At 38.7% G+C, this 13373-nt stretch overlaps 2 protein-coding genes across 7 annotated transcripts in view; one reads left to right on the top strand and one right to left on the bottom strand.

Annotated features, from left to right (window-relative positions):
• CENPP (centromere protein P) overlaps positions 1 to 13373 on the bottom strand; it is a 318797-nt gene that overhangs the window by 76766 nt on the left and 228658 nt on the right. The gene's annotated exons all lie outside the window — the stretch shown is intronic.
• The window catches only part of ECM2 (extracellular matrix protein 2), a 39556-nt gene continuing 35671 nt past the window's right edge, over positions 9489 to 13373 (top strand). For all 4 annotated transcript variants that reach the window (XM_073352351.1, XM_073352349.1, XM_073352352.1 and 1 more), the window contains exon 1: positions 9489 to 9621. The gene's annotated coding sequence lies outside the window, so the exon portion shown is untranslated. The remainder of the gene's footprint in view (positions 9622 to 13373) is intronic.

The following is a 13373-nucleotide window of genomic DNA, read 5'->3' as shown; positions in this document are numbered from 1 at the left end:
GGCTCTCTACTGAAACTGTCAGTGTCACTAATTGAGTACCTTTCTAGGACCTGAAGAAGAGCTCTGTGTAAGCTAGAAAAACTTGTCTGTTTCACCAAAAGAAGTTGGTTCAATAAAAGATATTACCTCACCCTCCTTGTCTCTCTAATTAGTGACACTTGTGATATAGATAACTACCCACTAGGAAATAAACCAAATTCTTCAGTTTATTTTTATAGAAGGCTATTCAGTAGAGATTAGAAAAGAACAATTTTGGGGTTATTACCAATGTTGGATGGATCTGAGCTGGTGACCTAAAAGTGAATATCTCTGTATCCTATTCCCCTGAGCCATTCTGGTCTCAAGAAGAGGGCACTATGAACAGATATTGGGTTCCACAAATGAGATGAACAGCTAAAAGAACAACAATTCACATAAAATGCTAGGAAACATGAATAAGTTGAATTAAGCCAGCAACCAAGAAAACAGAGTGCAATTAACAATGGAAGACGGTAAATGAAGATTGGTTACTTGTAACTGGAGTTCTTCGAGATGGACTCCGCATATTTATACTTTTGGGATGCGCCAACTGGTGTAGCTGGGACAATGGAACTCTCTCATAGCCGTGCCTGTTAGAATGCTCATGCACCCTTCCCCCTGCCCCACTATCAACATGAAATGTGTTCTGTGTTCAAGTGGCTATAGAAGTGGGCATGGTGCCCATTGCTGTCTCAGTTTCTTACACCACAAAAGCGGGAATACCAAGTAATACTGAAATTAGGACTCCACAGGAGCAAGGTAGGCAGGCAGGGCTTAAGAAAATGCTGAGTCCATCTTGAAGAATACTGGTTACAAGTAGGTAATCTTAATTTCTTCTTCAAGCGTCATCTACATATTCCCACTCTTGGGATAGTTTAGCAAGCAGTATAGACAGATAGAGGAAGGGAGGCAGGGTCCTCATTAAACAATGATTAGAGCACCTGTCAAGGTTCCTCCCCCACTCTGAACTCTAGGGTACAGATGTGGGGACCTGCATGAAAACCTCCTAAGCTTACTTTTACCAGCTTAGGTTAAAACTTCCCCAAGGTACAAATTAATTTTATCTTTTGTCCTTGGAATAACCACTGCCACCACCAATCTCTAACTGGGTTTACTGGGAAACATAGTTTGGACACGTCTTTCCCTCCAAAATCCTCCCAACCCTTACACCCCACTTCCTGGGAAAGGTTTGGTAAAAATCCTCACCAATTTGCATAGGAGACCACAGACCCAAACCCTTGGATCTGAGAACAATGAAAAAGCATTCAGTTTTCTTACAAGAAGACTTTTAATAGAAATAGAAGTAAATAGGAGTAAAGGAATAACCCCTGTAAAATCAGGATGGTAGGTACCTTACAGGTAATTAGATTCAAAACATAGAGAATCCCTCTAGGCAAAACCTTAAGTTACAAAAAAGACACACAGACAGAAATAGTCATTCTATTTAGCACAATTCTTTTCTCAGCCATTTAAAGAAATCATAATCTAACGCATACCTAGCTAGATTACTTAGTAAAAGTTCTAAGACTCCATTCCTGGTCTATCCCCGGCAAAGCAGCATACCAACAGACACAGACCCTTTGTTTCTCTCCCTCCTCCCAGCTTTTGAAAGTATCTTGTCTCCTCATTGGTCATTTTGGTCAGGTGCCAGCGAGGTTACCTTTAGCTTCTTAACCTTTTACAGGTGAGAGGATTTTTCCTCTGGCCAGGAGGGATTTTAAAGGGGTTTACCCTTCCCTTTACATTTATGACAGCACCACTCTGCCAAACTTTGCATCAAACCCAGCTGCAAGATCCAAAGCATAAAGTTTCGTAAAAGTGTGACTCAAATGCCACGTAGCCACTTCACATATTTCAGTAAGAATATGTTTAGTACAAATGCAGTCACTGTTCTAGGGCTCTAAGATGAACAGAAGAAGATAGTTAAGCTCCTCTGTAACACTCTTCAATACGCTGTCTAACCCATCTAGATGGAGACTGTGCTGGAAGGGTCAGACGTTTAGAGTTATCCACATACAAGATAAATAACTTAGGCAAGGACATGAAGTTTTAAATTCAGATAACATCAGAGTGCTCTCTTTGTATCTAAGGAACGTAACCTAGATTTCCCCTTTATTTGTACCAGGTTTTGGAAAGCATACTGGTAAATTAATACTTTGATTTACATGAAAGTTTGAAATAATTTCAGGAAGGAATTTAGGGTACTGATTAAGAACCACCTTGTCCTCATAAATAGTAGGATAAGGGAATCCACCATCAAGGCATCTAGCTCACTAACTCTTCTAGTCAAAGGGCTTGTTATTATTAAAGCTATCTTTAATAAAGATGAAACAAAGAGCAGCTCACTAGAGATTCAAATGGGGGAGACATAAGCTTGCTCAAAATACATTTAAAGAGTCCTATACTGGTAGGTACAGATTCAATAAGCCCTTTAAAAGTTTTTCACCAACATATGCAAAAAAACCCAATTCATTTCCATTAATGTGAGTATGGAATGCTGCAATGGCTGCTAAATGGAACTTTAAGGAAGAGAGAGACAATCCATTGGTTTTAAATGTAACAAATATTCTAAAATAAGTTACATGGGAGCTGAAACTGTGTCAACATTTTTATCACACACTCAAAACACAAATCTTTTCCACATAAGATTGTAACTTTTTCTTGAAACTTAGATAGTTTCTAGCATTCATTAGCATTTGCTGCACTTCAATAGAGCATGATTTTTCTAAAACTTTCAGTGGCCTGTTGCCCAAGTTGTCAGATGTAATGACTGGCAATCTGTGTGGAAGATCTTCCCTTCTTGCTGGGATAGTGAGACCATTGTTATAGGAAGCATCTTGTATTTGCTGTTGGATAAAAGGAGTAACTCACTGTCCCCTGTTGCCTCACCCATGCTGGAACAATTAGAATCACCCTGGCTAAATCCTGTCTTATTTTCTTTAGGACTTTTTAGGGTGGGGGGAAATGCATGCATCAGACCCATTTCTTTATCAAGGAAAAAGACGTGTGTCAATTATTGACTTTCTGAATCCACTCTTGAGCAAAAGCAGGGGCATCTCATATTGGATCAGGTGGTGAACAGATTTATGCCAATGGCTGAAAATGTTCTGAATCACTGATTCCTTTAGAGACCACTCATACATCTGTGAGGAATCCCTGCTCAGTTGATCTGCTATCTTATTGTGTTCTCCTCTACACATAAGGCAATTGGGTCAATATTGTATGGGATATAACAGTCCCAAAGTTTGAACTCATTGCATGATTGAGACTAATGAGCTCCTCTCTGTTTGTGCAAATATTACGTATGTATTGTCTATGGGCACATAAGTTACTGCATTCTGCACTTGTGGAAGAACACTTTGAGAGCCAGACAGCCAAGCCCTAAGTTTTAACATGTTTATGTGCAGCAGATGTTCTCTGCAGCTTCAAAGACATTGACTGAAAAGATTGTAGAGATGTGCTCCCCTACTCTTATCTTGGACGCATCTATGGTAACTATTAATATAGGGGGAACTGGGTTGAACAAAACTCCTTTGTGGACTTTGTTTGGTTTCAGCCACCACATTAGAGGCAGATGAATTTTTAGCATATTGTCCATGCTAGGTGTGAAGCACCTCAATGGAGAACGTTGAACTTGCTTCATTCTGAGCCTGGCACATGGAGTCATATGCCAGAAGGATACCAAAAGGACTACAAATATCAAAAAATATATTACCTTCTGAGAGGACTGTTGAGGATTGTTGTATGGTGTTTAGTTTCAAAACCTCTTTTCCAGAAGAAAAGCCCTCTCTCCTTTCTGGAGTTGAGGATTGCCCAAAGAAAGAAATCCTTTGGGATGGAGACAGAAGGGACTTTCTTTTGTTCATGAGAAGACCCAGCGTTCCAAACAGAGAACAAATGATCTGAATGTCTTTTTCTAATTCTTCTTCTGACGCAGCCGTTAGGAGTCAATTGTCTAAGTAAGTGAAAATTAAAATCCCTTGCCTCCCCAAATATGCTGCTACCAGGCCAGACATATGGTAAAAACGCTGGACATAGTGGAGAGGGCAAAGGGTAAAACTGTATATTGGAAATGGTCTAGAGCAAGGGTAAAACAGATATTTACAATAAGAGGGTCTTATAGAAATACTGAAGTACACATCTTTGAGATAGAGAGCAATGAACCAATCCAGAGTAGACAGGGCTAGAGCCAATCAGAGCCAGGGTTAGCATTCTGAAATGAAGCTTCCTGATGCAACTGTTTAAAGCTCTGAGATCTAGCACCGGTTTGAGAATTTGATTGGGATGGGGTGGGGGTGGGGTGGAAGTGTTGATTAGAAAGTATCAGGGAAAGAACTGTTCTTCTTATATAGCTCCTGCTTTCAATAGAGTTTGTTTTTCTGTCCTCAATACCTTCTTGTGGAAAGGGTCCCTAAAAAGGGAGTGAAGGGGGATTTGCATGGAGGAATGGCTGTCAAAGAGGAACAAGGGGGAATGTACTGACTGTGATACCTGAATATATACGTAGGTGCTTTCCTTCTATAAGGAGGAAATAACCCCAGAGATCTTGCAGTGGAGTGTGTCTCCATCAGTTTTTTTACTAAATAGTCCATTCTCTTCAGAGGGTAGATCCTCTATTTTAGATTTGGTTTCCATAGATAGACAGGATGACCACAGCCAGACTTGCCTATGGAGAACTACTGTGGATGACACAGAACTTAAGGTGATCAGAGACATCCGCTAGCTCATGAAATTGAATTGCATTCTCAATGCTGCAGCTACACCCACACTGTCATCTAGAAATGAACCACTTTCTAGTTCCATGATTTGCTGGAAATCATTCAGAGGAGCTGGTTCCTTGTCATCAGAGTGTGTGTTGCACTAAGGCAGTGGAATATTCCCTGGATGTCAGGTCTGGGCATCTCAGATCTGGATGACTCATATCCATAGGTTCAGATGGAAGTTGTTCCAGAACCAGAGAATGAGGTTCTCTCAAGTGCTATTGGTTAAGTAGGGGATGGCCAATATGGGCAGGGCATTCATGGTGGCACCTAAGGATTTAAGTCCTTAAATTAATCTTGCCATTTACCCCAAACTGGCATCACATCACTTGTTTGCTGTACAGGATTCCAGGAGTGTTCCTCTGAGGAGGGAGATGCTTTTTTGGAGGAAATAGTTGAATCTTAGAAGTGAGTGTTGGATCCAGCCCTAGATCAGATACTGAAATAATCGGGGAGATAACTGAGGTATGGAACTGAAACATGGAGACTGGTGATACGGTCTTTCTCGGCAAGCCAGTTGGAGTCTAGGAAGTGGAAATATGGACTTTGGAGATCTCTCCCACTCATGTCTTGGTCTCTTATCAGAACAATGTGATTTAGCTAGATCTGGTATGTCATGCAGGTTGGATGAACATGCAATGTAACCATGATAGTAAGGGGTTGAGCTGACACGTTTGGTTCGAAGGTCTCTTTTTGAGGTCCATACCCTTGGAAAAAACCAGAGGACTTAAGTCCTTAGGTCTTGGATCTGCATGCTGTGAATGGTCTGAAAAATTACCCAAGATATGTTTTAATTTAGCCTTTCTTTTCTATGGAACTGATGTAGTTAGTTCCTGTAAGCTGTCTGGCTCCTTAGGGTCTCTATGGTACTGGTTCCAATGGAGACAGTAAAAATTTTGAAGACAGAAACAGATGACTTCACTATGAGAAGCTCTGTCAACTTGTAACTGGAGCTTGGTGCTGAGGCCAAAGCTCGAGGAGTAAATATGCTACAGGTAGGCACATATGCTGGTAGGCACATCACCAGGAAGTGAATCTCACCTAGGAATTTCAGGCACCAAACATGTGCATTGGATGCTGGGAGGTCAGCTGGGAACACCACACACCTCTTAAAGCCATGCTTCTTTGAACTGAGATCTACCACGTTGGTATTGGTAAGCATTCCTACTTAAAGCTAAAATCCTAATCTAAAAACTATCCTAAAATCTAACTATAAAACATCTTAACAATAACTACACTAAAAGGTAAAAAGGGTCTTTTCTAGCTACAGATCCAAGAGGTTCATGTCCTTTCACTGCTCTGTTTGGAAGCAACTGAGGCAGCTATGGGTGCTACACTCCCTTCTACAGCCACGCCTTTGAGCACTGAGGTGTTGGGTTGGTTGGGAGCATGAGCACTCTTAACAGGAACAGCTATCAGAAGGTTCCATCATCTCAGCTGGACTGGTAGGCACATCCCAGAAGAGGGAATATACAGAGGACACTTGAAGAACTGGCATCTAATTTTGTTCTGATTTAAAAGTCAGTATGTAAACCTAAATCTAAAGATGAAGTTTACTCATATCCAGTCTGGGAAAGTGAGCCAAAATTGGAGTTATCCTCTGAATACGAGTCAGAATCTCAGCTATTGTGCTCACACTAGTTGCAGCCTGTTAGGCTGGAGTGCTAAAAGTGTTAAATGGAGTCAAGAACAGATGCCGCCTGACAAATGGTGTGAAGTCATACTGTCCAGTTCACTCTTTACACACTGATCAATCAGGAAGGGACTTTGGACTTACTTTTTATTTGGACAGCTTGAAAAGCAGGGGGTGAGATCACTATTGTATGCCAAAAACCCTTGTGAAAAGTCAATGAGTAAAGAAAACACAGAACTGATAGCATGAAGTATGCCATGGGATGGGAGTAAAATGCAAATGACACTTTTCAAACATATTAGTATCAAACTGTAACAATAAGATACATTTAGAAACAACAATAGCAGCTGCAGAGGATGTTGGTGCTACTTAGTCTGCTCACTGATTACAAAACAAAGGAGAAAAATAAACCATTGATTAAAGATGTAGGATGCCTGTATGTTATTGTCTGGGTATACCACAAAGAGGACAGGAGACTTGTTATGGGTTTTAATCAGGCCACAACTTTATTATATAGATGTCTGGGACTACCCAGCAGGTAAACTGTACAGTGCAGGTAAATCCATGCTTATTCAAATCAATTCTCCGGGGCTTTCACCAGCCCCCTCCGCTGTTTAATCCATGATTATTCAAATCAGTTTTCTGGGGCTTTCACCAGCCCCCCTTTGTTTCCGTCCAGGTACCCCAGCCGACCTATGGCTTGGACCTTACTATCCACCAGCCTCGTAAGAGGGTTAAGGAGGGCTATGAGAATTGGGGGAGGAGGAAGGAGTGTTTGGCTCCCTGCCATACCAATCATAGGAGTCCCTGAACCCCCTCCCCGTTCTGTTCCTTTATCCAGGACCTCCTTTTAAGTCCTTTACCAGGCCATTTATCTGGTCACTGGCTGCCCTCCCTATGGACTACCTGCACTGAACATCCGCCCAATATTACAAAATAAGTTGCGACATATGACCTACCACCTTTTCTATTCACCAGAAAAGGTCCATCCTCACACCCGCTGTGAGGAAGGTGAAAAAACCACACTCCACCAAAGCCAATTCTGGTGGTGATGGAAAAATTTCTTCCCAGCCCCCCTTTAAAAGGGGCGACTAGCATAATATCCCATAGGCTGACTCCTGTTCCCCTTAGGTGAACTCACTAAGTTTCTGACCTTCCCCCCGCCACCCAACCACAAAGCAGAGCCGCCCTTCTTTGGGTAAGTCCAGACAAATTCTGCCCCACCTTTAGTTGTGGTGCAATCATTCTGCATAAATGATACAACACAAATACAGTACAGAAGTAGGGTCTTTCAGCTAATCATATATGATCAGAAAAATAAATGAGCTGTGAGCAAACTCCACTGTTCTTCTGAATAACCAGGCTTGAAATCTTGCTATCCTATTTTTGTCCCTTCTCGCCTTTTCTTCCAGTATCTAAGCTCTCACAATACCCTATTACCTCTTCCTTCACATCATCTCTAAAATTCATTCGCTCCCCTCCATATGTACTGCATAAGTCTCTGTCCACCTTTTGTTGATCTCCTGCCTTGACTATTGCAGCTCCTTCCTCTCCGCACTGCTCACCTCTCACTTATCTCCACTTCTCCAGCTACTGACAAAATATCTGTCACTTCGACTCTGCCACTCCCATCTTACTATTGCTTCGACAGCTTTCTCTTTCTGCATTAAATTCAAACCTCTCATCCTTGACTTCAAGGCTATGCACAATTATGTTTTTTCACATATTTCTATCTAATCTATCTGCACCATTATATCCTCCTACTCTCACCTGTGCCTCTTCTCTACACGCCCTACCCCTCTTCGTTCAGATCTCTTGTGAAAAACATATTTCTGCTTTGATGCCTTTCACCATGGAGACAAATGTATTAAAAAACCTGAGTCTTTGAATTTGGTTTTGGACCTTTTTCTGGTGCATTATGTGCTGAACTGTTCTGTCTTATATAATATGCAAGATTCTTTGGGCAAGGATAATTTCTTCCTGTACATTTTGAACAACTCCAAACACACTGATAGAGCTTAATCATTGTTTTCCCTCCATGATTGTAAAGTAAAGCACGATATAACCTAAATAACTGTGTGGAGAGGCAATATGTTTTCTTAGTATCTATTCATTACACACATGCTGACTAGCAATTATGGCAAACTAAATTGTTATACATTCCATAACTGTTGTCTTAGAAATTTCTTGTAGTGTGGCTTCAAACAAAACAAAAAATGTTCAAAAGATTAAAAGGCCCTGGAAGTCTCTCAGTAAACTCCATCTGGTAGATACATTTGTCATTTCTGAAACTAAGCAGGCCCAAAGTCTCACCAAGCTGTGACAGTCTACAAAAACTCAAGCTGAGTGGGAAGGAATTAGCCTCTCTGGCACACAAAGAACTTGTGGTAATTTACCATGTTCCCCCCCTCCCTTTCATATTTGGGTTATTAACATCAATGCAGCTTCTGGGTAGCTGTGCTTCAGTGTCATATTTCAGGATGTAATTACACTTACAATAATAAAGAAAAGGAAAATGCTTCAGTTGTTTATTTTCCATGTGCATGTTGCAGTTATAGTGAAATCAGTTGCTGTAAAAGGACAAAAGAAAAAAAACATGGCAAGTTTTATGCTAAATCTTCAATGAAAAAGTTTGTTTCACATAGATTTTTAGTAGTCTACACAGAGAAATGGGGATAAAAATGTGAATTCTGGAAAAAACTAGATCTATGTTCAGAAAGAAAGATTATGCTTAGATAGGTATACAATCTATCTAAGCATAATAAATCTACAATAAAATCATGTCATCTGGAAAATGATTTCAAAACATTTATAGTAGAATAAGAACGAAATAAACTGCAAATGTTTTCCAGTTTCCTTGAAAATAATGCACTTTCTTGTTACTTACATAAGCATATCATTTACAGAGAGCTTCCAGCTGTGCCTTGTTAGCCTAAGGACCAAATGCATTCTGCTGCTTTTCATTTTCCCAAAGTGAGGTTTTTAGTTTTCTGAATAACTTATTAGATAATTCTCTACACACAGAAGAGAGCAGCGCTTTGTCCCCAGGGAAAGAAGCTATTTCAGACTTCACTAAGGAGTCATCTATCATGTTTCAACAATCCCCACTGTTGCTCTCTTTGTTTTAAAGATATCAGTCTGATTTTGTTTCATTTGCAACCGGAGACTAAATGACACCAAGCAGAATCTACTGTTAGGTTAGATTACCAGGTAATATACATTTTACATTTTCAATTATTGCTTACAGCATGGTGTGGAATGGCTTAAACTACATGTTAATAATGTGGTGTTTAATACTTTGCAAATATGTTTAAAAGTTAACAAGATTAGTTCTTTATAGCAAATACTGTGTATAAAAGCTTTTCTAAATTAAGAAAGTATGCAGTATTGGGTGAGCTGGGCTTCTTTGTTCCATATGAATGCTTGGGATAGCTAATCATAATTAATTTCTATGCAAATTAATTTCAATAGCAGTATATTAATGTTCAGAAATCATTTTAATCCTCCTGCATTGTGAGAGAAAGTGATTAACTCAAAGAGATTTCTGAACTTACTCTGAATAGAGTCAGATAAAGAAAGTAAATAATACTCTCTGTGGAACGTTTATAAAGGATCATGTGTTTAGAAATTAACTATTTCCTATCACATAAGGCAAAACAACAAAAAGACTGAACACAGTAAGAAAGAAAAACAAAATAAGTGACAAACAATTAATTACACATTGTAGATGAACAGTAGAGAGGATGAAGAAACTTATATAAGCATGACTTAAACATTTCTGTAGAAAATATGTCCTATTAACCCAAGTGATAAAATATACACTATATCAGGGAAAACTGTTGTTTAGTGTATTAAGCAACAATTACAAGAATATATTAATTTCAGCACCAATTAATACTAGATGCCCAAGTCACAGTGTTGGTGATATGCAATGATTTACAGTTATTTTAATTGTTCAAATCTAATTTTGTTTCAATTTTCATTTGATTAAAATTTGACTACACTATGTTAAATATTACTTTATGTTTGATAATTTAAGAGTGTCAATAGTGGGTGCAAAGGGTAGTACCAGTTGATTCTATGGCCTTTTCTTATCTTACAGGTCAAGGACACTAGTTGGAAAAAAACTGTAGCATTAAATTTTTAGTCAGTACTGAGAAATTAATGTTCTTGATGCTAAAATATAGCACTTGAGTTCACATGTATCAGTAGAAACTGATTATATAAACTAGTTTCACTTTACCTTACAGAAGCTGTAGTTACAGTGTAGTTTTACTCTTTGATACCTGTAACTACTACTACATTCACACAACTGGAAGGATAATTCCAAAGATAATATAATGCAGCTGATACAGCTGAATTCTAAAAATACATGCATGAAGTATGGGAAATGTCTAATAAGTATTTCTGTAATTTAGGTAAACCTCTGGTAAAATGAATGAGTGGTAATTAGCTATCAGAACAATCACTGTTTATTTGCAATGCAATTCTTGTGTAACTACAATGTAATTAGAGTCACAATATTATTAAATATAACCTAAAGATTTAACTGTAAAGATGTCACTGAGTGCTTGATGTCATGAAAAAACATGCTTACGGCTTCTCCTTACAATCAGCTCTTTCATTCAAACCTTTTGAGGTTTGGCCATCTATAGTTCTGTAATCTACTGCACAGATTTATGGACAGTCAAAAGAATGCAAGTCAATTACAAATCACAAAGAAAATTAGGCTGCTTGTCCTTTGTCACATCTGCAATGTTAGGTATCAGGAAATAAGCAAGCTTTGAAAAAGGCACCAGTTAGGATATTTAATGAGTTTCTGTGTGTTGGCATGTTCATTAACATTTGTTTCTCATAAGAAAAAGGTACTAACATTCAGTGCCACAGCGCATACAGCATAATGAAGGGTGTAAATCTAGTAATCAAAAAAGGCACTTAGGTATAATAAATCCTGGATTCTGTTCACAACTCTGCCACTAGTTCTGTATATGAGCTTGAGTGAGACATGTAACCTCACTATACCTCAGTTTACCCATCTGTAAAATAGGAATAACGCATACCTACTTAATTAATGTTTGTTAAAGTATTCATACAGCTTCAGATGAAAGTAGCTAAACAAAGATTATTATTATAAAGAGGTAAGTACAAATTTACTGTTCTAAAACTTATTTACTACTAACTTCCTGTAAAAAAACAAAATATGAAAATTCTGCTATGAGTAGCACGAAAAACATGGAAGCCACCCGTCAAAGTTCCCTACCCACTCTGAACTCTAGAGTACAGATGTGGGGACCCGCATGAAAGACCCTCTAAACTTATTTTTACCAGCTTAGGTTAAAAACTTTTCAAAGGCACAAACTTTGCCTTGTTTTTGAACAGTATGCTGCCACCACCAAGTGATTTAGACAAACAATAGGGAAAGGACTACTTGGAGTCCCTATTTCCCCACAATATTCCCCCAAGCCCTTACACCCCCTTTCCTGGGGAGGCTTGAGAATAAACAAGATGAGCACAACCCCCTTGGATTTTTAAGACCCCAAAAATCCAATCAGATTCTTAAAAATCAGAGCTTTATTAGAAGAACAAAAAAAGATAAGAGAACAACTCTGTAAGATTAGAATGGAAGATAATCTTACAGGCAGTCAAATTCAAACATAGAGAATCCCTCTTGGCAAAACCTTAAGTTACAAAAAGACACAAAAACAGAAATACACATTTCCTTCAGCACAGCGAATTTACAAGCCAAAACAAAAAAAACCTAATGCATTTTTTAGCTAGATTACTTACTAACTTTACAGGAGTTGAAGGGCTTTCATCCTTGATCTGTTCCCGGCAAAGGTATTATACAGACAGACAAAAGCCTTCCCCCCCCTTCCAGATTTGAAAGTATCTTGTCCCCACATTGGTCATTTTGGGTCAGGTGCCAGCGTGGTTACCTTAGCTTCTTAACCCTTTACAGGTGAGAGGATTTTGCCTTTGGCCAGGAGGGATTTTATAGCACTGTATACAGAAAGGTGGTTACACTTCCCTTTATATTTATGATACCACCATATGCTTTGTATCAAGAAAAGGAAAACTTGGCAAACCTGCAGTATGAAAATGACCTGACACATTAGCAGAAAAAAAAATCATGGTGATTAAAAAACTGTTTTAAGATCAAGAAACTGAGACAACATCTTACAACTATCTATGCACCAATATAAAGGCATTATTTGAAAGGGGATGTGCTGACTTCATTTCACTAAATTACAGCAATTGCTAACTTGTTATTCATCTATCAAGGATGGTCACTCAGACTTAGTGACATCCTCTAACTCAGTATTATTTACAATTACACGCATTATGTATACAGTCAACATCAGAAACCAAAATCTAGTTTAAGACAGAGGACTATTAAAATCACAGAAAATACAGGTTTTTGTGGGTGCTTCATGTTATAAGAACTAGAGTATGAAAATTTAATGCCCACGCATTTGTACTGTAAATATGGGATTATGGCTTCCAGTTTTTGTACTAGAGAACAGATCTAAATTTCTTACGCTCTGACATTGCTTGCATGACAAGCATGACATCTTGGGTCAATCTCATCACTAATACTGTGCAAACACAAAAAAAATCACAGCTATTTCCTAGAAATATTTTTGATTAAATGGATACCTAAAAAGACATCAACTACTTAACTTTACCTTTCCTAATATTAAATGTACTAGATGTCTTCTATTTCAGCATTTTAAATGGATGTTGCTACTGTAATTTGTGAAACTGTAAATATTAAAAGGAACTTCATTTTTGCCTCAGTTGTTGGGATCCCAAAATATTGCCACTTTGAATTCTGTTTTAAATGAAGTCTAGTTCAGGTGAAAAAATTATTCTAGCTCCTAGGGCAGAGGTCCCCAAACTATGGGGCGTATCCCCACTAGAGAGAGCACAGAGGAACGTTGGGGGGGCATGGCAGGGCCCAG

Source organism: Lepidochelys kempii, chromosome 7 (genome assembly GCF_965140265.1).
Source record: "Lepidochelys kempii isolate rLepKem1 chromosome 7, rLepKem1.hap2, whole genome shotgun sequence".
NCBI classification, from domain to species: domain Eukaryota; kingdom Metazoa; phylum Chordata; order Testudines; family Cheloniidae; genus Lepidochelys; species Lepidochelys kempii.
This window is presented reverse-complemented; position numbering and strand designations above follow the sequence as displayed.